The 22,897-nt window shown below is 36.3% G+C and overlaps 1 long non-coding RNA gene across 1 annotated transcript; it reads left to right on the top strand.

Annotated features, from left to right (window-relative positions):
* The first annotated feature begins 5,198 nt into the window (after positions 1 to 5,198).
* LOC131278835 (uncharacterized) lies at positions 5,199 to 20,109 on the top strand. The gene is made up of 3 exons (XR_009186289.1): positions 5,199 to 5,353; positions 19,185 to 19,254; positions 19,943 to 20,109. It is a non-coding gene; the product is annotated as an uncharacterized lncRNA (long non-coding RNA).
* The last annotated feature ends 2,788 nt before the right edge of the window (positions 20,110 to 22,897 follow it).

Here is a 22,897-nt window from a genome sequence, read left to right as displayed (position 1 = left end):
TGGAATAACTACAGATTAGCGAAATAAAATGCATTAAGTACCAGCTTTTCCATTTAGAAATGGGCAAATCTAAGATATGTTAAGGAGTAAAAGGGGCTGATTAATACAGGTTCAGAGGAAATCCCCAATATGGACATGTATGTATATGTGTATAGTCTTTGCCTAAGAAACAGAATAAAATGGAAGGAAAACTCCCATTTGTATTTTCACTACAATTACAGAGGACTTTGCATTTTAAGACAGAAATTACAAAACCCACAAAGGAAACTTATGGATATGATTAAAACTTTAAGAATTATAAACAGGGAGAAAATAAACATGTGCTTAGGAAAGTCTACAGACAATATTTAATTTTTAAACATGTTAGGAAAAAATAGGGTGAAATAATTATTTCCAAATCATCAAGAAAGGACAAAAGGGGCAAATAAAACTTAACACAGAGAATTATAAAGAAACACAAAGAAAACTTTTAAACTTACCACATCATAACATTTAAGTGGCTTGTATATCACAATAAAGTGAAGTACAATAATTCTCCTAATAAAAGTTGAGTACTCTCAATTTGTCTCCTACCTAAAATTGTAGGCATATCATTTTTATAATATACCTCCAAAGCACAGCAATATAGGTATGTAAAAATAATGTCATGATTTTATTTAATATTAACCAAAATCAATAAGTTTCAAATATTTAAGTCCATCTCCAAAAGGACTTATATATTTGGCACTTATCCAATTAAGCTTAAAGATCATCGATCATCATGTTTAAAAAACCAGAGCAATTTGAAAACTAATAATAATGTAATTAGTATTACCTATAAGGAATGAAAGTGCTCTATTAAAGCATAAAAATTAAAACAGCGCTATACAAATTGCAAAAATATGAATTTATATTTATATGTATAGCATTCAAATTAGCAGAAAAAGAATGGCTGATTTGATGTTTCAATATAATGGTTACCATTTTTAAATTTTAAAAGTTCAGATGGTTTAACTTTTAAAATGTGAAAATGAAATTTTATATAAGTTTTAGAGAAAATAAAAAACATTAAAGGACAAGATCAATATGTTTCGCCACATAATATTTTAAAGGGCATCTAAAGTTAAAACATAATGAAACAGTAAAGCTAAGAGCATACTTGGAGGCACAAGCGTCAGGAGCATAGACACTGGGTTTCCTATTTTTAGCCCAACGAAGTGGCCCCACACAGGGGTCTGGTCTCTTGAGCGCGCAGGCTTCCTGCACAGAACATGACCCCCCAAGGTCCCTCCTTATTGCTCTCTCACGGAGCCCTGCCGCTCCTGCAAGCCTGTGGCCTCTCTCCCACCTGGCAGTCCTGGAAAACACTGTCCCCACAGCAGTTTAGGTCTGCCCCACGCCCGCCCTGGCTGCTCTCTCTCGCTCACCTGCTTTGGCTCCAGGCAGTCCCTGCGCCTCTGCCTGCCGCCTGGCCAGATGCCCTCCGCCGCGCCGCCTTCCCTAACCCCCCAGAAGCCTGGCATCCGCTGGGGGTCCTTCTGCTGCCTTGTGCCCTCCCCACGCCCCTCTCCGGCACTTACTTGTCTCCCTGCTGTCCTCCCCAGAGGAAATCAGGGCCAGCTGGAGTCGAGATTGTGCGGTAGCTCCAGTGTTAGGGCCGCCCTGACACTGCGCAGTGCCTCAGAAAACGAGCTGCGCAGGGAAGGACCGAGGGTCCCTGCTGGATTCGCCTCGGAGAAGCTGGCCAGGGCTGTTCTGGACTGACCTGGGTCCCCAAAGACAGGTTCAAGTCCTAATCCCAGCCCCGGAGCGTGTGGAGGCAGGACCTCGAGGGTGTGCTTGGTTAGATGAGGGGGGTCGCCCCCAAAGCGGCAGCACCCATGGGAGGGGACAATTGGGCGCAGTCAGTAGGAATGCTGAAAGGGTAGCTCTAGGTCGATGGCTAGTTTTAGAGCTCAGTTCAGCTAGCAAAAACTCGAGAGCGAAAGTCCACACATTGCAAATGCCGGCGATCCTTATCCCGATACTGCTTTAGGCTTCCCCCTCTCTTTCTCGGCTACAGTCCCCTTTCTGATGCTTTCCTCTCCTCTTTTTCTACCCTCGGCTGTGTCAAGTTAACAGCCAATATTACAGAACCATTGGAGAGTTCTAGTATGTCCTATGTTATTTGCTAGTTACCTTCTACCTTGTAAGTGTAAATATAGGCTTAGGACACATGAGGAACTTATGAGCATTTTCTAGAAATTTTTAAAACGTCCAACTTTATATTCCCCCTGTATTTAAACACAGAAAATTATGAATTATCTATGTAGTGTGTATGTGTACGTTTATGTCTATGCATATGTGTGTACAGGTATATGTGTGCGTATGTGCATGTATATGTGTACATATGTGTACACATGTATTTATATGTGAATTACATATGTATGTGTAGCTGTAGGTATGTATGTGTATATGTACATGCATACATGTATTTATATGTGATGTATATGTATGTGTATTTTTACGTGTACGTATGTGCATGTATGTGTGTATGTTTATGTGTGTATGTATATGTGTTTATGTATATGTATGAGGGGAAAAAGGGAGTATATTTGAGAGAACTAGGCCCTTTTCCATTTACTTCAGTGAGTTTTTGAGTTTTTAAACTCTAATATCTGGTTGATGCTTTCACATATATGTACTTGCCTTACTATGTGAGCGTGTGTATGTTTATGAAATAAGCAATGAATGCATATGCACATATATAAATATATGAAGTAAAAAATGAATATATGGAATAAACTGAGTGAGAATGTTAAATGAATAATTGATTTTGTATATTTGTTATGACCATAGGTGTGCAGGAGGGAAATGGACACTTTAATGCACATATGATATGTATTGTGTCATTAGAAATATAATTGTTTAATAATGAGAATTACTTTTCTAGATTCTGAATATATATTTACAGATACCAAAATAGATAAAGACAAGTAATTAACAGCTCTCTGATAGCTTTAATGATAGAAACAGATGTTCACATTTCAGGCCTCAGATCCAAGTGGCTATCATTGAATTGCTGTGTGTGAACAGTATTGTGGTCCTCTTTTTCCTAGGAGAGAATATTGTAATGCAGATTACTGTGATTGTCTGAAAATATCTCGTAGCTGGCAATACTGTTTTTTTTCTTTTCCTACCCTCTGCTTAGATGGTTAAATGGAAACTGCATTTAACAAGCGCAATTATGTCCCTTTCTTGTCTATTACACTGAATTTAAGGATAATTGCTCAAAGAAAGATTACAGGGGCGTCTTCAAGCTCAGTGCCTCATTTCCACCACCAACAAAGAAGGCTGCTCCATGCACTATGCTTTTCAATTTTTCATGGCTAAAGTGTGAGATCAGTCATAAACCTGTAAAACAAGAAAAGGGCTAAGTTCTGTAAAGGCATTTTGGGAAGGTAATCTGGAAATTCTGACTCAGTTTAGCAGGTTTTTCAGATAAAAATCAAAGACTCACTCTATAATGTGGTCTATTTTCAGGAAATAATAATTGCTAAATCCAATCTTCTACATTTTCCATTTTCACAGCATCTGAGCGGCTCTCTTAAAGAAACCCAAGCAGGTCTTTGCCTCCCTGGGTGCATGTTTTCCATCACTGGCAGAATAAACACTTTTGAAGAGCAGAGGACTCTGCTCTTATGTGACAGTTTTATTTCACTTCTTGAGGCTTAAATATATAAATACAGAAATGCATAAAATTTAAAAATATAAGAAGTTCATCCAAAACTCTACCATTTTGAGGTGGTTTCCTGAATGTTTTAATGTGTGTATACAGATATACACAAACATATTTTATTCATTTCATTAATATTACATATTGAGACTTTTCCCATGGTAATTATTCATGGTCTTATTTTTTAAGGCTTCATTTTATATCATTATAGTTTTAAGTATGCTAATATTTATTTAACCACTTTTGTCCATTGCTAGACATTTAGTTTGCTTCTAATTTTTCTGTTATAAATAGCACTAAAACTTGATTTTACATAAAATTTTTATTTAGCTTATTTCTTCAGGGTGGAATATTTGTGTTGTTTTTAGTGGATTAAATATTAAAAGTCTTTCTAAACTCTTACCATGTTTTCTAAAAATTGTTCTTTAGCTGATTTTTAAATTTAGCCTCCTAAATAGTAAGTATGAGAGAACCTTTCAAACTTAAGTATTACCATGGGAAAAAATCAACAATTTAATAGGTGGAAAAATATCACATTATTTTAATTTACATTTCCATTGAACATGCTCAAATGCTAATTAGGCATTTAAATTCCTTCCTCAGTTTACTGTTTTTCTCTCCTTTAGTCTTTTGATAGTTGGTTCTTCTCCATTGTAGGCAGAAAGACATTTTTATAAAGGATAGTGACATCTTTGAGTATTTAATTTTTGAAATATTTTTCACAGGTAATAATTTTCTTTCTCATTTAGCTTAAATATTTCTTGAAATAAATATGTATGAATGGTTTTAAATTTTTATGTAATCAACTTTACTGAATTTTTATTGGGTATCATTCCCACTGCTTTCATTAGTTTTTCCATTATAAAAAATTCATATTTTCATTGTGTTTTATAGAAACATTTAAAATTAAACCGTTTGCTATAAATGTTAATTTCGAGTCAAATAATTCTGCCTGCGCTATTGGCCTATTTAACAAGATTTCGTTTTAAGAATGATAATACAGTTCTGATTTTGGTAGCCACGTAAATTTTTTTTTTCCCTATTTTAATAGTAAAATGATGGTCTTCAGTTAAGGAAATAAACATTTTTCTTTCCTTCTTTGTTCACTGGGTTTAAGTCATATATCAGTTTGTTATCTGAAAGACAAACGCAGTGTGCAATAAAAGAGGTGCTGCGTTCAGGCTCATTAAAGAGCGGCGCTGAAAGAGGAAGGGTACCTGGGTGCGCGCAGGCGTGGTCCACGTGGGGGACAGGGGCTAATTGCGGAACACGCCAGGGCCGCGGGCCCCTTGGATTAGCCCCTCCCAGGGCGCATTTTGGAGAAGAATCAGTGAGGGGGTTTCTTAACTCTCGCCGTTTTCCGGGAGCCCTGGGCGCGGGTGAAACGCACCGTTGTCCAGGGGTGTGTGACGTCAGGGCAGCGAAGCCCGGTTCCGCCATCCGCTGTTGGATTCTGGAATGCATTGTCTTCGTCGTGTGGAGACACAGGCAATCTCGACGGTTAACATCAACAGGAGAAGGTCATGTGTTCAGAATCAAAGGATTCAGTCCATTTTTTCCTGCTCACAGTGTACCAGTACTTCAGTTATTCAGATCCCATTTTTGAACCTTCAAACCTGGGAAGTCATCTCCCTTGTACCGTCGGGAGAGATTCCCAAGGTGATCTAAGCACTTGGTTAAAGTATTCGAGCGAAAGCTTGTTCAGGAGGCAGGCTCATTAGCAGGCAGAGGGCGCGACTACCACAGATTATTTTGTTTGTTTGTTTCTCATGACAGTGAAATTGTGCCTGAAAAATGGAGCCAAGTGTCTAATTGTGGCTGAAATTGGGCAATTACTCCTCAACTAAACCAAATGCAGGTGTAATTATTTTAATAATACTAATTGCTTAATGGCAATTTGCAGAGATTACTGCATTTGGTGGAGACACAAGAACTCCAGCTACTTTGTGTTAAGCATATACAATTTGGTATTAGAAATAAAAATATGTTTCTAGAATAAAAATTTAGGAAATAAACAAGCATAGGACTAATGTAAACTATGGACTATAGTTAATTGTACAATTATAATATTCTTTCTTCATCAATTGTAATGAAGTTACCGCACTAAAGCAAGGTGTTAATAAAGGATAGGGTGTATATGGAAACTCTGTATTTTCTACATGATTTTTCAGTAAACCTGTAAGTTCTCTGTTAAAAATATATATATTTAAAAAATAGGAGCCTAAGGAGACATGATGATTCAATGTAATATCATATCCTGGATAGGATTCTGGAACAGAAAAAGGAAATTTGGTAAAAACTAAGGAAATATAAATAAATTTTGGATTTTAGTTGCTAAATATATATTATATGAAAAAAAAATTAAAGATATATTAATATATAGAAGGGTTAAGGTCAAAAGCAAACATTATCTATGAAAATGTCCAAGCAAATTGTCAGAGAAAAATATTCTAACAAACACCCGGAATTAAGTATTTAGCATATATCTGAACCCAAGTGCATTTCTGAAGTCAACCAGACCCATCACAAATTATTTTTAAAATTCATGTCAAAGAAAATCGTCACTCTATTTTCTGATATTTTCTTATGTTTCCAAGAGTTGGGAAAATAAAGATAAAATTTCTGGCTATCTAGAAAGCATCTTCACAAAGTTAGAAGAGAAAGAAAATAGCTTTATTACTGACTAAGCATTAAACCAGATTTGATGCACGTCTCTGGCAATCCACTGAAGAGACTGCAAAGCCCGGAAGAAATCTCACCCTTTTCAATAGCCAGGAAGACGCGGCCCATTCTGTGCATGTTCTCAAGCTAGAGAAAACCAGGCCTCAAGTAGCAGACTTGATAGCACCATTTGTCACACTTAGTACGTCCTAAATTGACCTGGTAGTTGGAGGGGCCATCTGTGTTAGTTGATTGCCTTTATCCAGAAGGAAAATAAACCTTTTCATATCCAGGAGAAGCAGGTGGTTTTAGACGTGGAACCAAGGGCCTGTACACTCTCAGCCTCCTGCAGATGAGGAGATGGGGGCTTTATCTTCCTCGATGTTCCCTTCTCAAGGAGAAGCATCCTCGGTCCTCAAGAAAAACATGTTGTGAGTTGTGAAGCTGCTGAGAGGACTATTTAGCTTTTTTAGAGGTTTCCTTACGTATCAAAGGGACTGAGATAGGATTTATAGCTGCTTGTTCTCTAAAGGAAGCGTGCTTGGAAAAAGGAGGTGGGGTGTCTGTTTCTCTTTTGTCACCAGAGAAAATTAAACACAGTTTCCCTCTTAAATTCATATTTGCCCTTATACAAGCTATTGTTATTTCTCTCACCATAGCTTCCTAACTAATGTCCCTTTGCCGTGGCCAACATGATTTTCATACTGTAAATCAGAGCAGAACCCTCCCATGCTCAAAACTTTCTAAGGGTGTTCCATCACACTTCAAAGAAAAAAAAAATCCAAAGCTCTTTCCATGGTTTGCAAGGTCCTCAAAATTGATCCTTGCTGACCTCATCTCCTGCTGGCCATACCGCTCTTACTCTCTTGGCACAGTTCTTGCCTCGTCCTCGCCATGCTAGTCCTTCTATTCCTCAATCTAGGTAAGAACGTTCCTGCCCCAGGAACTTGGCAACCACAGTTCATTGTACAATAACCTAATGACCCCTCCTTCCCTTACCTAACATTTGTTCAAGAGATTACAACTGTGATGAGCCTACCTAAAATAGAAATATTTCTGCAGTGCTTTAGAACCCCTATTAATAAATAGTGCTCTGCTTTCTCTTTATGAGTTTCTCAAAATCTTGCACATTTATTTGTCTATTATTCATGTACTCTACGAGATGTGTGCCTGAAGGATAAGGGCAGGGATTTTGTACAACTTTTCATTGCTTTGTGTCTGCTCAGAAATTTGCAACTAAATAGTTGTTAAAGAAGGAATAAATGCCTGACTCGAGTATGACCCAGGCTGGACTCATTCAAATTCCGAAGTTGGAGAAGGGAAAAATAGTCTTTTGTGAAGAGCAGAATTGCAATACCCAAAGAATTCATGTGAAGTTTTTTGATTTTGAATTGGCTTTTTTTTTTTTTCACTCAGCATAATTTCCTTGATGTTGATTCAAGTTTTTGCGTGCATGATTAGCTCATTCCTTTTCATTCCTGAGTAGTTGTCCATGACATAGACACCAGGGTTTGTTTAACTGTTAGCCCATTGAACAACATTTGGGTGCAGTGATATCCATATACCAGTTCCTGTGTGAAAATAAGTTTTCACTTCTCTAAACACCCAAGTGTGTAAATGCTGGGTCATATGGTTAGTCCGAATTTTGTTTTGAAAGCAATTGCCAAACTGCTTTCCAAGTGGCTGAACAATTTTACCTGCCCAATACCACAATACCAAGGCAGGAGTAGTCCAGAAACTGCACATCCAGCACCCAGGGTTAACACTAGATTTGATTTTAGCCATTTTGATGGGTGTGTTGTGATATCTTATTTTGTTTTTAATTTGCATTTTTCTCCCTGCTAAGGAAACTGAATATCTTTTCACCTGTTTATTTGTTATCTGTACATCCTCTTTGATGAACTGTCTGGTCATATCTTTTGCCTATTTCCTACCTGGATTTCTTTTTTTTTTTTATGGTTAAGTTTTAAGATTTCTTACTATATTCTAGATACAAGGCTTTCGTTGGATATGCAAATATTTTCTCCCAGTCTTAGACTGTCTTTTAATCTTCTTAACTGGATATTTCCTACAGCAATATTATTTTTTAGTTTGATGAGGTCCAATTTATCAATTTTTCCCCTCATGGATCATGCTTTTGGCATCAGGTCTAACAACTTCCCAACAATTTTCTAGTTTTCTAGTTTTACCTTTTAGATTTTAATTTATCACCCTAATGCATAAGGCATTGGTTTAGGTGGAAGTTCCCTTTGTTCTTATGGATTGATGTCCACTTACTGACAAGGCTACCACTCTTCCTTTGCATTGCATTTGCACCTTTGGCAAAGATAAATTTGGCATATTTTTGTATCTATTTCTATTAATTTATTTATGTATCTATGGACTTACAGGTCTACCTTTTCACCAGTTTTTACTTGATTTTCTTGATTATTGTAGCTATATATTAAGCATAATATCAAGAAGACTGATCCCTCCCATTTTATTATTTTTCAATAATGTTTTGGCTAATATCGGGTTTTTGCCTTGTCATATAAATTTTAAAATAAACTTGTCTCTGTCTAGAAAAACATGCTGAGATATTTTTAGGAATGATTTTTACCAATAAATCAATTTAGGGGGAATTGATATCCTTGCTATGTTGAGTCGTCCGCCATATAACACAATCCGTCTTCCCAAATGTGTTGGTCTTCTTCGACTCCTTTCATCAGCATTTCATAATTTTCAGAATACAGATCATGTACAATGCTTTGTTCTATTTATGCCTAGTATATAATTTTCTTTGAAACAATTGCAAGTGATACTGCCTTTTTAAATTTTGCTTTCCTCTTGTTTATTGTCACTATCTAGAAATGCAATTGATTTTTGGCATGCTGGTTTTGGATCCTGCAACCTTACTGAATTCATTTAGTAGTGGTAGATATGGCTATTCCCAAAGCCCAGTCATGTTAAGGGAGAATTCTACCATGAATAATGCCTTAAATTTGAGAATTGATGAGTATGTTGATATTGATGGTGGATTATGAGCACAAGGCAAAAGGCACTGCCAGTATGAGACATGGAAATTCACCTCCAAAGTTTTCTTTCATCTATTTGTTGAAGTGACTGTGCCAAGGCTCTTCTTTTTCTGTTGTTTCCATCTCCATTATCTAGTTTCTAATCTCTGTCTGGATCTGGATATAATTCTTTCTATATTGAAACAATCTCCTGATTCTTCTGTATTTGGCCATCAGCTACAAAGCTATTATGAAAAATGGGCTATTTTTATTTACTGGGATGCTAAGGTAAGTTCATATGGAATGAAATCCATGATTAAGATTCCAGTCTATTGCTGTAATTTGCCCCCAAACTCCCTTTTAGCTCAGAAATAATTTAATCCTTCTGTCATTTGAAGGAAAATGTCCTTAGTTTTCAGCATTTATGTTACTTTCTCCTTGCTTTATACTTGTTTAATCATGTCAAATAGGGTTGAGAAGTATTTTATGGGTTGTGGATAGGATATACAGATGTGTATTATTTATTGGAATTAAATATAATTTACTATACTCTTTAGAAATCTGAAATGACAGCTATCCCTGAAATAAAGCTCAAGACACTTCATCTAGATCTCACTGTAATCCAGGCAAAGTGCCTGCAATCCAGGCATATATAACCAAATATAACTAACACATGGTTTCCTTCCTTTACGCACTTGTCCCTGAGGAGGAGAAAAGAAACATAATCACAAAGTATCACAATATGTACCATAGAAAGACTTACGAAGAGCACGTGTTGTATGCAGTAGGAAAGGAACACTACTATCTGGAGGTTAAGGAAAGCACAAGAGTGAAATCATCACAAGAGAATGGTTTTGAAAGATGAACAAAATCTATTAGGGTCAATGTATTATGAACACTGAGTCTGGGAACCTGAATTCCAACTCGGCATGAGGGATGAGGTAGATTGGAGAAAGCTTCCTTTCAGTGAGAAGCAAACCTTGCAGTTTTCTCTAGAATACGTAAGCAAGCAGATAGAGTCCCAGCTCAGAGGTAACAGCTCAGAGGTAGTAAAAACAAGCAGCATGTGTTCAGGAATGACAGAGAGGCCAACTGACAGGAGACAGGTTGTGTAGGCAGAGCGGTTTAACACGAGGCAGTTTCTGGCAAATGACTGTGGACCTCGGGCTCAGCATATGATCTGTAGGCAAGGTCAGTAGGACCTAGGTAATTTAAAGAGAGCTTTGGCATTGGGCAGAGATACAAATGGTGAAGTTGTTAAATAACTGGGGTGCAGTGGATATAAAGAAAATGCTACCTGATTTAGGAAACGCAATGAAGGTGGAGAGTTTGGACAGTCTCTTACATATTCTTCCAGATGAAAAACAAGTATGTGTTTGTATTTATAAACACAGAAATTACAGATATATATATGTATTTTGTGTATGTAGCTATATATGTGTGCATACACATTCACTAGGTCAAAGGCTTATGACCAGTGAGTTATGAAGAATTTGAACTGTGCATAAGAAACCAGTAATTTTCCCCAAAAGTCCCAATGACCTCACTGGCTCATTATCAAGGTAAGGCCTCTCTACCTGTAAGACATGTGTCTGTTCTTCAGGTGCCGGTGCTGTTGAGATGAGTGGGGCCCCTTGTGTCGAAATCCCCATCAAAGCCCTCACTATGAGGACAAGGTAGAGAATGCGTGGATGACAAGCGTCTGAAGACAAGAAACCTCTAGAAGCATTGCATAGACCCAGGCTCCGCTCCACCGGAGGAAGTGCCCACTCCCTGAATGCTGCTTGCACCACTCCCTCCTCTCCTTCTTCACCACTTGAGTTCAGACATTCCTTCTTGGGCGTGTATTTATCTCAGCCTCATCATATAAAACTTCCTGAAATGTGCCTCTGTTCATGCTGCCATCCTGATACTTATCTTTCATGTTTCCACTTCCCCTCCAGCAGAGAGCCCAAATTCTAGGCAAGCACTCATACGAAGCCTATGTAAGTCACCTGTTCATCACGTTCTAGAAGTCACAGTGTTCTCTGAGTGTGCAACCCTCTTCTCCTCAAGAGAGTGAACTTGCCAGCTTTGTACACTGCTGGGCCTACTCCCTGACTTTATTGGACTATTTACACTCTGAAAGACAACCTTATGCCTACTTCTATCTCTATTCTATATCTCTACCCATATCCATATCCATATCATATCCATATCATATCATCATATCATATTCATATCCATATCCATATCATATCCATATCATCTCATATCCAGATCCAGATCAGGTCATATCCATATCTTAACCATATCCATATCCATATCATATCATATCATATCATATCATATCATATCATATCATATCATATCATATCATTTCCATATCCATATCTTAACCACGTCCATATCATATCCATATAATCTCATTCATATCCATATCCTATCCTATCCATACCATACCATATATCCATATTTTAACCATATCCATATCATATCATATTGTACTATATCCATACCCATACCATATCCACATCCATATCATACCATATCGTATCATCATCACAGTCATAGTTGTAGCCATAGCCATAGTGAATAGGACCTCTTGGAGATATTATTTTTAGTTAGTTAAAGTATGTCCCAGTCGAATGAGGTTGAATCTTGACCCAGATTACTGCAAAGAGTGAGGAAAAAGCCATGGGAGGAGCCTGAATCTGAAAATCAGTGGGAACCAGGAAGAGAAAGGAGAGGATGCTGCCATGTAACACAAGGGAGGGACGCAAGCCAAGAGACCCCAGAGCTCATTGGCAGCCAGCACCATAAAGCAGTGTAAAGAATGTTACACTCTTTGTAGAAAATGTATCACCCTGCTGATCCCTCAAAACCACCATAAATTAATAAATTCCCATTGTGTAAGCCAAGCCGGTGTGTGGTATTTCTCATAACTAAGACAGAGATGAAACCGATATTCTTTTCCTCAATTTTGATTCTAATATGTTTTTAAGAACATGTGCCATAGCTATTTAAGTGCAAAACTGCTTGATGTGTTCCTTTACTTGGGAGCCCTGTGCAGGCAGTTAGTGTGGCCACATCACTCAAGTTCAGTTTGGAAGGAACTACTTCAAGGCTGGCTTTAGTCTTCCCAAAGAAGGCATATTTCTATGCACTGCTGGAAGCTTGGATGAGGTTAGTCTTTTTGTTTTTAAGCTTCTGTGATGTTTGAATGATTTTATAATAAGCATATGCTAATTTTACAACAGTAATAAAGTAATATTTCTTAAAAATAATAGGAATTTTATTACCTTGAAATGATATGCAGTTAGAACTTTAAAAATTAAATGTCCTAAAATATGGGCTTTAAAATGTTGACTACATTTTATATTTTAAGCTGGCATAGATATTTCAAGTTCAATAAATTGCTGACTAACATTTGGGACCGATTAGCAATCAGGCAGTATGTAATTTGGAAGTGAAATCCTGCTGTATTAAATTCTGATTCTTTTTAATAAGATGCTTTTAGATGAGCCCAATTGTACACTGTCAAAAAGGTCAGGACTTATTATGTAAGAGAAATATATAATGTGGTTTGAGGAAGCCAAAAGACCAAATATACTGAAGTCCTACTTCCCAATCAACCCTCCAAATCCCCTCTGCAGATTTAAATGTTTCTCCCAGATGACTTTGGGCAAAAATATAAATCAATGTCGTGGATCAAATTGCAGGTTATCTAGATGACACTCATTACCACATTCATGTAGCACAATTTTCAGCCTCCTTACTTCTGCAGAGAGTTGCTACCTACCAAGTTCATCTTCTGATATTGTGGATATTGCCCAAAGAACTTCTCTGTTTTTAAAAAACACTAGAAGCCTCAGAAAATGTATATACCATCAGCCTTTCCAGGCTGTCAAAGAGGCTCTCTGTTTTGGAATGCCTCTAATATCAGAGGACATTGAGACTCAAATATTGCAAGTATACAGTGGTTCCATGGTAAACGATATGAGATACTTCATATCTTTTATAACCACCACTGCAATCAAGAGGTAAGTTTTCCATTACCCTAAAATTTCTCTTTTGTGAGTCTCTTTGTAGTCACAATCTATCCCCCACCCCTAATCCATGGGAACCTTGGATCTATATTTTGTATATTTGAGAATGACATCCAATTGGTATGACACACCATTTTACCTTTTGAAACTGGCTCCTTCTCTCAAAATGTACTTGAGATTCATCAGTTGCTGAGAGTGTTGCTACTTCATCCAGTTTAGTGCTGAGAAGTACTCCACCATATGGCTGTGCCCGTGTGCTTACCTATTCACCTCCTGAAGAATATTTGGGTTGTTTACAGTTTTTGACAATTATGAAGAGAATTGCTATACATATTCATGGATAGGTCTTTGTGTGAATATTTGTTTTCATATCTCTTAGGTAAACACTTTGGAGTGGGATTGTTAGGTTGTATACTAAGTGCTTTCAATTTTTAAGGAACTGCTGGAATGTTTTCTAGAGTTGTGTACCATTTTGCATTTCCACCCAAACTGAGTTCCAATTGATCTGCATCCTTGCCAATATTTTGCATTGTCAAAGCTTTTATTTTAGCTGTTCTAATAGATGTGCAGTCGTATATTATCATGGTTTAATTTCAATTTTCTCATGTTTAATGATTTTGAAAATCTTTTCATGTTCTTACTTGCCATCCTTTTCCTTTAGTGAAATGTTCAACTTTTTTGACCAGTTTTCATTTGATTATTAATTATTGCTGAGTTTTGATAGTTCTTTATGTCTGAAATAATTATATTTTCATATATATATATACCAAAAATCACTCTGATGTCAGAATTGTGATTCACAAGTATTTTCTCCCAGACTATAGCTTTGCTTGTCATTCTCTTAACTGTGCCTGTTGCAGAGCAAAAGTTTTAAATTTCAATGAAGTCAAAATCATTAATTTTTCCTTGTATGGATCATGATTTTGGAGTCACAATTGAGAACTCTTTGCCTAAATCCAAGTCACAAAGATTTTTCTTCTGTGTTTTCTTATAATTGTCTTACACTTTTATGTTTTACACTTAGATTTATGATACTTTTTGAGTTAATTTTTATATAAGGTGTTTGATTTAGGTCTAGATTAAAAACTATTTTTGCACATAATGTTCAATTGTTTCTACTCCGTTTGTTAAATAGAATGTCCTTTATTCTTCAAATTGTCTTTGTATCTTTGTCAAAAATAATCACCATATTTATTTGTGCTTATTTCTGGAATCTATATTGAGTCTATCCCTTCACCAAAACCATACTATTCTTATTACTGTTGTTTTAGTAAATCTTAAAATCAGGTAGTATGATTCCATCAACTTTATTCTTCCTTTCAAAAAAGTTTTGGTTGTTTTAATTTCATTGTTTTTCCATATAAATTTTAGGATATAATTGTCCATAGCTGCAAAAATTCTGACTGGATTTAATGTGGAACATCATTAAATACATAGATGAACACTCTTTGGGGGAGAGTCAACACCTCTATTTGGGGAGAATCAATATCTTTATTATGTTGCATCTTCCAAATACATGAATACAGTATAGCTCTTCATTTAGTTGAGATTTTGTAAAAATTTTCTTTAGAGTGTTATAGTATTCAGTCTATAGAATACTAATACATATTTCATTTGATTTATACCTAAATAAATTTTTAAGTTATTGTAAATGCTATTTTTTTCTAAATTCTGTTTGTAACCTATCATTGCTAATATATAGAACAATTAATTTTCATGTGTTGACTTTTCCTTGCTAAAATCATTTATTAGTTCAAGGAATTTGCAGATTTCTGAGGACTTTCTTCATAGGCAATCAAGCCACCTGCAATTAGGAATGGCTTTATTTATTCCTTTTCAATCTGTTTGTCTTTTAGTTTTCATCCTTCCTTTATTGCACTAAGAAGGCTTTCTGGTACAATGCTGAATAGGAATCTTGAAAGTGGCATTGTTGCCTTGTTTCCAATCAGTAGGAGAATATTTAATCTTTCCCCATTAGGTATGATATAAGCTATAGACTTTTGTGGACACCATTTTCATTTTCAGAGTGAGCAAGTTCCCTTTTATTCTGAAGATTTTTATCATAAATAGTTGATGGACTTGCCAAATTATTTTTCTGAAGTAATTGATGCGATCATGTATTTATTCTTCTTTAGACTGTTAATAAGGTGGATGCATGGGTTGATTTTTGAGAATAGAAACATCCTTGCATTCCTGAAATAAGTTCTACTTGATCTTTTTATATAATCCTGTAATAGCTTTTTTTAAAAAGTATTTTTGATGTTTGAGGTGTATACTTACCTCAGCAATATTGGTCTGTATTGTTTTTTCTTGTACTGTCTTTTGGTCTTTGTATCAGGGTAATGATGGCCTCATGAAATGATTTGTGGAATATCCAATCTTCTCTTTTCTGGAAGAGATTTTGTGGAATTGGTATTATTTCTTCTCAGCCTGGAGGTTTCTATTTTTGAATGTTTTACCATAAAGTAGATTACTTTCATAGTTATAGGATGATTTAATTAGTTATTTAAATTATGATGAGTTTTGGCAGATTGTGTTTTTCAAGAATTTTTTTTTCTTTTCATCTAAGCTGTTAAAGTATGTATGTAGAGTTTTTATTGTATTCCCTTGTTATGATTTTCATCTCCACAAAGAAGGTAGATGTCCTGTCATCCACTTCGAATACTAATTTGTTAATTTGAAGATCACTTTTAATAACAGCTAAACTGCAACATTCCTGGGTTATAATCCTCCTCTACTATGCAAGGGAGTCAAAGAGAACATTCTGGTAATAGACGAAGAACAGGTCAAGGGGGTACTCCCCATTCATTGCCTTCCAGGATTGTGCTTAGAATTCTGGCTCAGAAACTTTGATTACCAAAATTCTTTCTGGCTCTATCAGCTACCATAATAAGGGAGAGCTGTTTATTAAAATCCCAGGTGGCTCATTACCTGGTTTTAGAAAAAAAAAAATTATCATGTAAGTTAAAATTAAAAAATGGCTTCCCAATACAACAAATGGAATAGAGCAGAGCCACACATGGTAAAACAGACCCTAAGGGCAAAAATACTCCTGAAACCTATATTTTCCTAAGGCATTGCTGACCACAGACCAAGGCCAGTCCATAAAATCTGTTTCAGGTTCACAAGAAAATTAGCACAGAAATGGGAATGAGCATTTAGAAATTGTTACAGCAAATTGGCAGTAATTTTGTCTTTTGGATTATAGTAAAGATGATTTTCTTTTGTATGTCCTTTCATAGTTTGATCATTTATTATATTGTATATGAGTAATGGGTTGTGGCAAGATAGATTAAAAAAAAAATTTTTTTATTTGTCCGCCCTCCGCTCCCCATCCCCCACCCCATCCCCAGTTTTCTGCTCTCTGTGTCCATTTGCTGTGTTCTTCTGTGACCAGTTCTATCCTTATCAGCGGCACCGGGAATCTGTGTTTCTTTTTGCTGCATCATCTTGTTGTGTCAGCTCTCTGTGTTGTGTCAGCTGTGTAGCGCCATTCTTGGGCAGGCTGCACTTTCTTTCGCACTGGGTGGCTCTCCTTACGGGGTGCACTCCTTGCGCGTGGGGCTCCTCTACATGGGGGACACCCCTGCGTGGCAGGGCACTCCTTGCGTGCATCAGCACTGCACATGGGCCAGGTCCACACGGGTCAAGGATGCCCGGATTTTGAACCGCAGACCTCCCATGTGGTAGGTGAACGCCCTAGCCATTGGGCCAAGTTTGCTTCCTGAGATAGATTTTTTAAGAGCCAAAACCACAAGACAAAACAGGTCCTACACTGCATACGAAAAGAATCACTTAAGAGTAACTCTCTACCAACCCACCAATGCCTGTCATTTAACAAACAGCCCAGCAAATGCACCTCTTCTGGGAGATCATCTCAACAACCAAATTCTGCTGTCTCTGAGGATCTATCTTTAATTCAAACTTTTTTCTTTTGTATAAAATTGGGCTTCAAATAAACAAGTTACTGTTCCAACATATCCTAGGAATGGGTGTTGTGGAACAAATAGTGCTATTTGTATCACCTTTGCTTATTAATTTTCAAAAATTGAGGTTCAATTTAACCATTTTGAAATCTTCTTTCGATCATGATACATCATATTTGTATCTACCAAATGTTATTCAAATAGTTTCTAGACTATTGACAACTTTCCCAACCTTCCCAACTATGTTGGTTTGAGTCTTTTATGTGGACTCCAGAAAGTTATGTTCTTATGTTGAAACTATTGTGAACCTTTGATTAGATTAAATCAGTTAAGGGACATTTGATTTGATTACTCCAGTAGGGCATGGCCCAGGGTGGGTTTTAATCTCCATACTGGAGTCCTTTATAAATGTAGGAAAAATAGAGCCACGGACACAGACAAAAGCTGCAGTCTCTAGAAGTTGAAGTCAATGAATCCAGGAGAAAGGCCACAGATAGAGTCGCCCATAGTTGAACTAGCAAAGAGGCTTGCAGAAGACGGGAGAAAGGAGCAGACAATCATTGGGCCCTGCCATGTGCCTCATCACCCACAGCTAAACTTTGAGAGAAAGTGAACCTAGAGGAGAAGGCAGAGACCAGCAGAGCCACCTTTGGGCCTTGGCTGGAGTCCAGGATCACCAGCATCCAACCAGGGAGAAAGCATTGCCTGATGTATTGATTTGGACATTTTTCCCAGCCTCGGAACTGTAAGCGTTTAACCTAATAAATTCCCATTATATAAGCCAACCCATTCTGGTATATTGCTCCCAGAAGCTTTTAGCAAACTAAAACACCAACCATCCCAACTGATAACCTTATTCTTATTTAACTTTGGTACTTTAATTACAATCTGCAGCATGGATATTGGATGTCTCATCAACTTAATCTGTAATTTTCTAGTTATCATGTGGATGTGTTCGTGTGTGTAATCTTTGTCAACTATCAATTGATTTTTCTATCATTCCTTTGAATTTTTAAACTTGTGCAACAGTAAAAATTAGAACAAAGACATGGTATTTTCCAACTAAATAGCTTCCAATTTGGAAACGTTTGAAACATGCAGTGAAATGGGGAGGCATGGAGTACAAGAATCAAATATATTAGAATATTTGAGAGTTATTTCTTGTAAAGAACAGTGAGTGTGATTATTGGTACATGGAACTAACAGAAAAAATAGATAGAAGACTACCAAGTTATTGAGGATATTGTATTGCCAAAGAATCCAAGAATCTGGTCTTAAACTTATGACTATTCTGTGATTCTTTAAACAACCCTTAGGAAAGAATTAGTCTAGGAAGCCTGGGCAGCTTCAAAGGATGGCAAACCCAGCAATGAGCATTTTAGATAGACAAGGAAGAGTTTCCCAGAAATGGTAGCCTGGAGTCATAAAGAATACTGGGCAAAAGTGAAAAGAAGGAGAATCTAAGTAAGGAAATTTCCCTTAACTTCTTCACTGTTCTATAAAACATAGATTCATCTGTTTTCCCAAATCTCCTTTCTAAAAAGAAGGTTTATTACAGGTAAACTGTCTCTGTTCCACCACTATATGTTGGTTAGGGAAGTAGTGTAGTGTTATACACAATTTTCTTTTGAATTCAAAAGTCACTGGATCATAAAAAGACATTTCCATATCAGAGTAGAATAAAGTGTTCCACCTACAGGAGCTAGACTATGGCTGGGTGCAGTGAATAATGAAACTCTGAATGGCCTTGTTTAGAAAAGAATATGTTCAATGTGTGGTGTGGGAAGAGAATGGTATTTGATGAGCAGAAAAGCAGGTTTTGGCAAAAGAAAATTGATCTTTATTTTTCAAACCCTGTGTCATTTTTCTCCTTGGCACATAGGAAAACTACAGTTCCAAGATATCCTTGAAGAATGATGACACATTTTTTACTGAGTTCAGGCCATTGGAATGTGAGTATGACTGGGGCACATCAGTTCCAAACCTTAACCCCTACACATCCAATATGATCCTCCATAATTTCTTTTTTCTATAACCTGCCAGAGAAAAAGTATCCAGTGGGAGTCTTGGATTCTGTGGAACAGTGTAGCCTCTATATCAGTAATTCCCAATGGGGTGATTTTGTCCCACAGGGAAATTATGGATGAATTTTTGTTTGTAACTAATGGTGTAGTACTACTGGAGTCAGTGATTAGAAGGCAGGGATACTGATAAACATCCTATAACGCATGGATAGCCATCTAAAACATAGAGTAATTCAGCCCAAAATGTCAACAGTGCTAAGGTTGAGAGACCCAGCTCTCGATGGACAGTATCTTTGTGCTGACTGCAGGTGAAACGGTCCCTCTGCTAACATTTATTAGATAGTACATGTAAGATGCAAACTTGTATTCTGTTACTCTGCTGAAATTAGGGAATTGAATTTATAATAGTTTCTATGTGGAAAAGATCAAATAACTGCTCTACCTCATAGCTACCTCATAGAATTAAGTAGAAGATTAAATTATTTTGTAAAAGGTTTAGAAGAGTAACTGGTGTTCAAGATAAGCTCTCAAGGTGTATGGTTAAAAAAAAGAGGAGGTTTTTGTTATTCTCCTATGGCTTTCTCAGTCATATTACTGAAGCCGTATTATTTTACAGTTTCCTTTACAGATAAAAGACATGAGGCACAGAGGTTGGGTAACTTCACCATGTAAACAGAGACAGCAGATAACAAAATTGGGATTCAAACATGGAAAATCTGGCTCCTAAATCCATGTCTTCAATACTGCATGACAATTGCCTCTCATTTGGCAGCAAAAAAGAAGAGGAACATTTCACTTGAATGGAAAATTTTTTCTTCTCTGCCTCAAGCACTATTCTATTTCCATGAGATAACATAATAAATAAAAAAGATGAAGTTAATGTCCATGAGAAGCTCACTTTCTGGTGGGGAGACAAACCTTAAATATATAATATGAGGTTAGCTTAAGTTTTAGTTATGGACTAAAATCAAAGTGAGGGATTAAAAGTAAAATGGGTGCTTAGATAACATGACCAGGGAAAGTCTTCCACAAAAAAGGCATCTGAGTAAATATATAAACTAAATAATGGAGCAAAAAAGGAAGATATCTGGCAGAAGGAAAAGCAAGTATAAAAACCTGAAACTGAAGCATTCACATTTGTGTAGCATTTGATGAACAGGATGAAAGACAATCCTTTTTGAGCAGAATGCATAATCAGAGCTATAGGAAATGAGATTGTAGAGATAGACAAAATTAGGTCATGTATAATCTTTTAGATTAAATCATGACTTCCAATTTGGTTATAATAAAAGGCCATGCAATGATTTGGAGTAGCAAGTGATGTGATAAGATTTATTTCTGTGAATAGGGTAAAACAAGAATTTTAGGAGACAACAGTAGAAGTGGAGACATATGTTAGGAGTCTAAAGAAGATTCTAGGTGAAATTTGTTGTTGCTAGTTTTTGGGGTGATGGGAGTGACAGTAGTAATAGGTGTTCAGGTTTTGGTTGTATTTTGAGTGTAAGGGATGATAAAATTTGACATTAAAATAAGAAATTCGAGCAAAGAACCGATAGGAAAAATAGAAAACAATAAGTAATAAGGTGAATTTAAATCCTATACTATCAATAAATGCACTAAATATTAATGATCCAAACATCTCATTTAAAACACAGAGATTTTCAGATTGGATTAAAAAAAGAAACATGCTACCTGGACAAAAGTAGCTTTATAAGAATGTGTAAAGACAAAAATAGATTAAAAGTAAAAGGACAGAAAAAGATATACCATGCTATCACCACTGAAAGGTGGAATATCTAAATTAATGTGAAAGTAAATTGCACTACAAGAATATTATAAGGAGAAATCAAGAATATTATCAGGAAAAAATGAGAATATTTTTAGGAAATGAGAGTCATTTTTAATAAGAAAGAATTCAATTTAATAAGGACAGAATTCTAAATCTTCATAAATTTAATAATAAGGCTTTAAAATATACAATGCAAACACTGATAAAACTGAAAGGAGAAATATAAAATTTTACCATTGTAATCAGAAATGTCAAAACCCATATTTAGCTAAATAATTCAGACAAGTATATAGAAAACAAGTAAGTTTATAGAAGACTTGAACAAAACTATCAACCACTTTTTTTTTATTTTTAAAGAAACTTTAGATCGCATAAATGTTACATCACAAAAATATAGGAGAGGTTGGAGAGGCAAATGTGGCTCAGGTGATTGGGCTCCTCTCTACCATATGGGAGGCCCCAGCTTAGATTCCCACAGCCTCCTGGTGAAGGCAAGATGACCTGTGCCACTGCTGAGAGCTGACAGCAGACAGTGAGCACAAAACAAGAAGGGGAGTAGAACAAATAAATGAAATAAAATAAATAAACCTTATATATATATATATATATATATATGGGTTACCATATATTCCACACCCTCCCCCTCCCATACTTTCCCCCATTAACAATATCTTTCATTAGTTTGAAACATTTATTGCAATTGATGAACACTAAAGCATTGCTACTAACCATGGACTATAGTTTACATTATAGTTTATACTTTGCATCACACAATTTTACAGGATTTTACAAAATGTATAATGACTTGTATCTAACATTGCAATGTCACACAGGACAATTCCAGTGTCCCAAAAATGACCCATATTATACCTAATCTCACCCCCTTCCCCCCAAAAAAAACTCTGGTGGCCACTGCCTTTATATTCATGTTATAAGTTCTTCCATTGCTAGAATAGTCATACGTATACTTTAGTTCATAGTTGCATTCACCCCTTATGTTTGTCCATTCCTCACACTTGAGGGTTTGGGGATGGTGATGCCCACTGTGTTTCTGATTGGTAGGTGGACTTAGAGCCAATGCCGCAGATGGATGGAACTGTCTTGCTTGCAGCTGTAAATACTCTGTTTTTTGGGATGGGCATATCAACCAACTTTTGACATTAGTCATAAATTTAGGACTTCACTTAATGGAGAAACACTAGAGTCATTAATATTATCAGGAGCAGGGCAAAAAAGTCCACAATCTTTTCAGCTCTTCAACATTGTACTAGAGATATTAGCCAATTCTATTAGACAAGGAAAATCAATTAGAGGCATTAGAATTGATAAAGGGTAAAACTGTCTCTCTGTTTTAAGAGTATAATAATATATCTGGGAATACCTACAGGATCAATGATAAAAACTAATTCAAATAATAAAAGAATTCTGTAAGACAGCAGGATATAAAAATTTCATTAAAAAATCAATGACCTTCATACACATGAACAATAACCATTTAGAGGAGAACACTATTTACATTAGCAAAAGAGAACTTTAAATACTTAGTTAAAGGGTTAAATTGTATTTCACTAAAATATATGGTCAAGACCTAACCTCCAATATCTATGTATGTGACCTCTTTTGGGAGTCTTTGTTGATGTAATTAGTTAATTAGAGGTCTTACTGGGCCAGGGTGGGTTCTAATCCAATATGACTGCTGTCTTTATAAGAAGGGGGAAATTTGGACACACAGACCCACAGACACAGAGTGGACAGCCATGTGATTGAAGTGATGCAGCTAGA

This window comes from Dasypus novemcinctus, chromosome 6, assembly GCF_030445035.2.
Source record: "Dasypus novemcinctus isolate mDasNov1 chromosome 6, mDasNov1.1.hap2, whole genome shotgun sequence".
NCBI lineage: Eukaryota > Metazoa > Chordata > Mammalia > Cingulata > Dasypodidae > Dasypus > Dasypus novemcinctus.
This window is presented reverse-complemented; position numbering and strand designations above follow the sequence as displayed.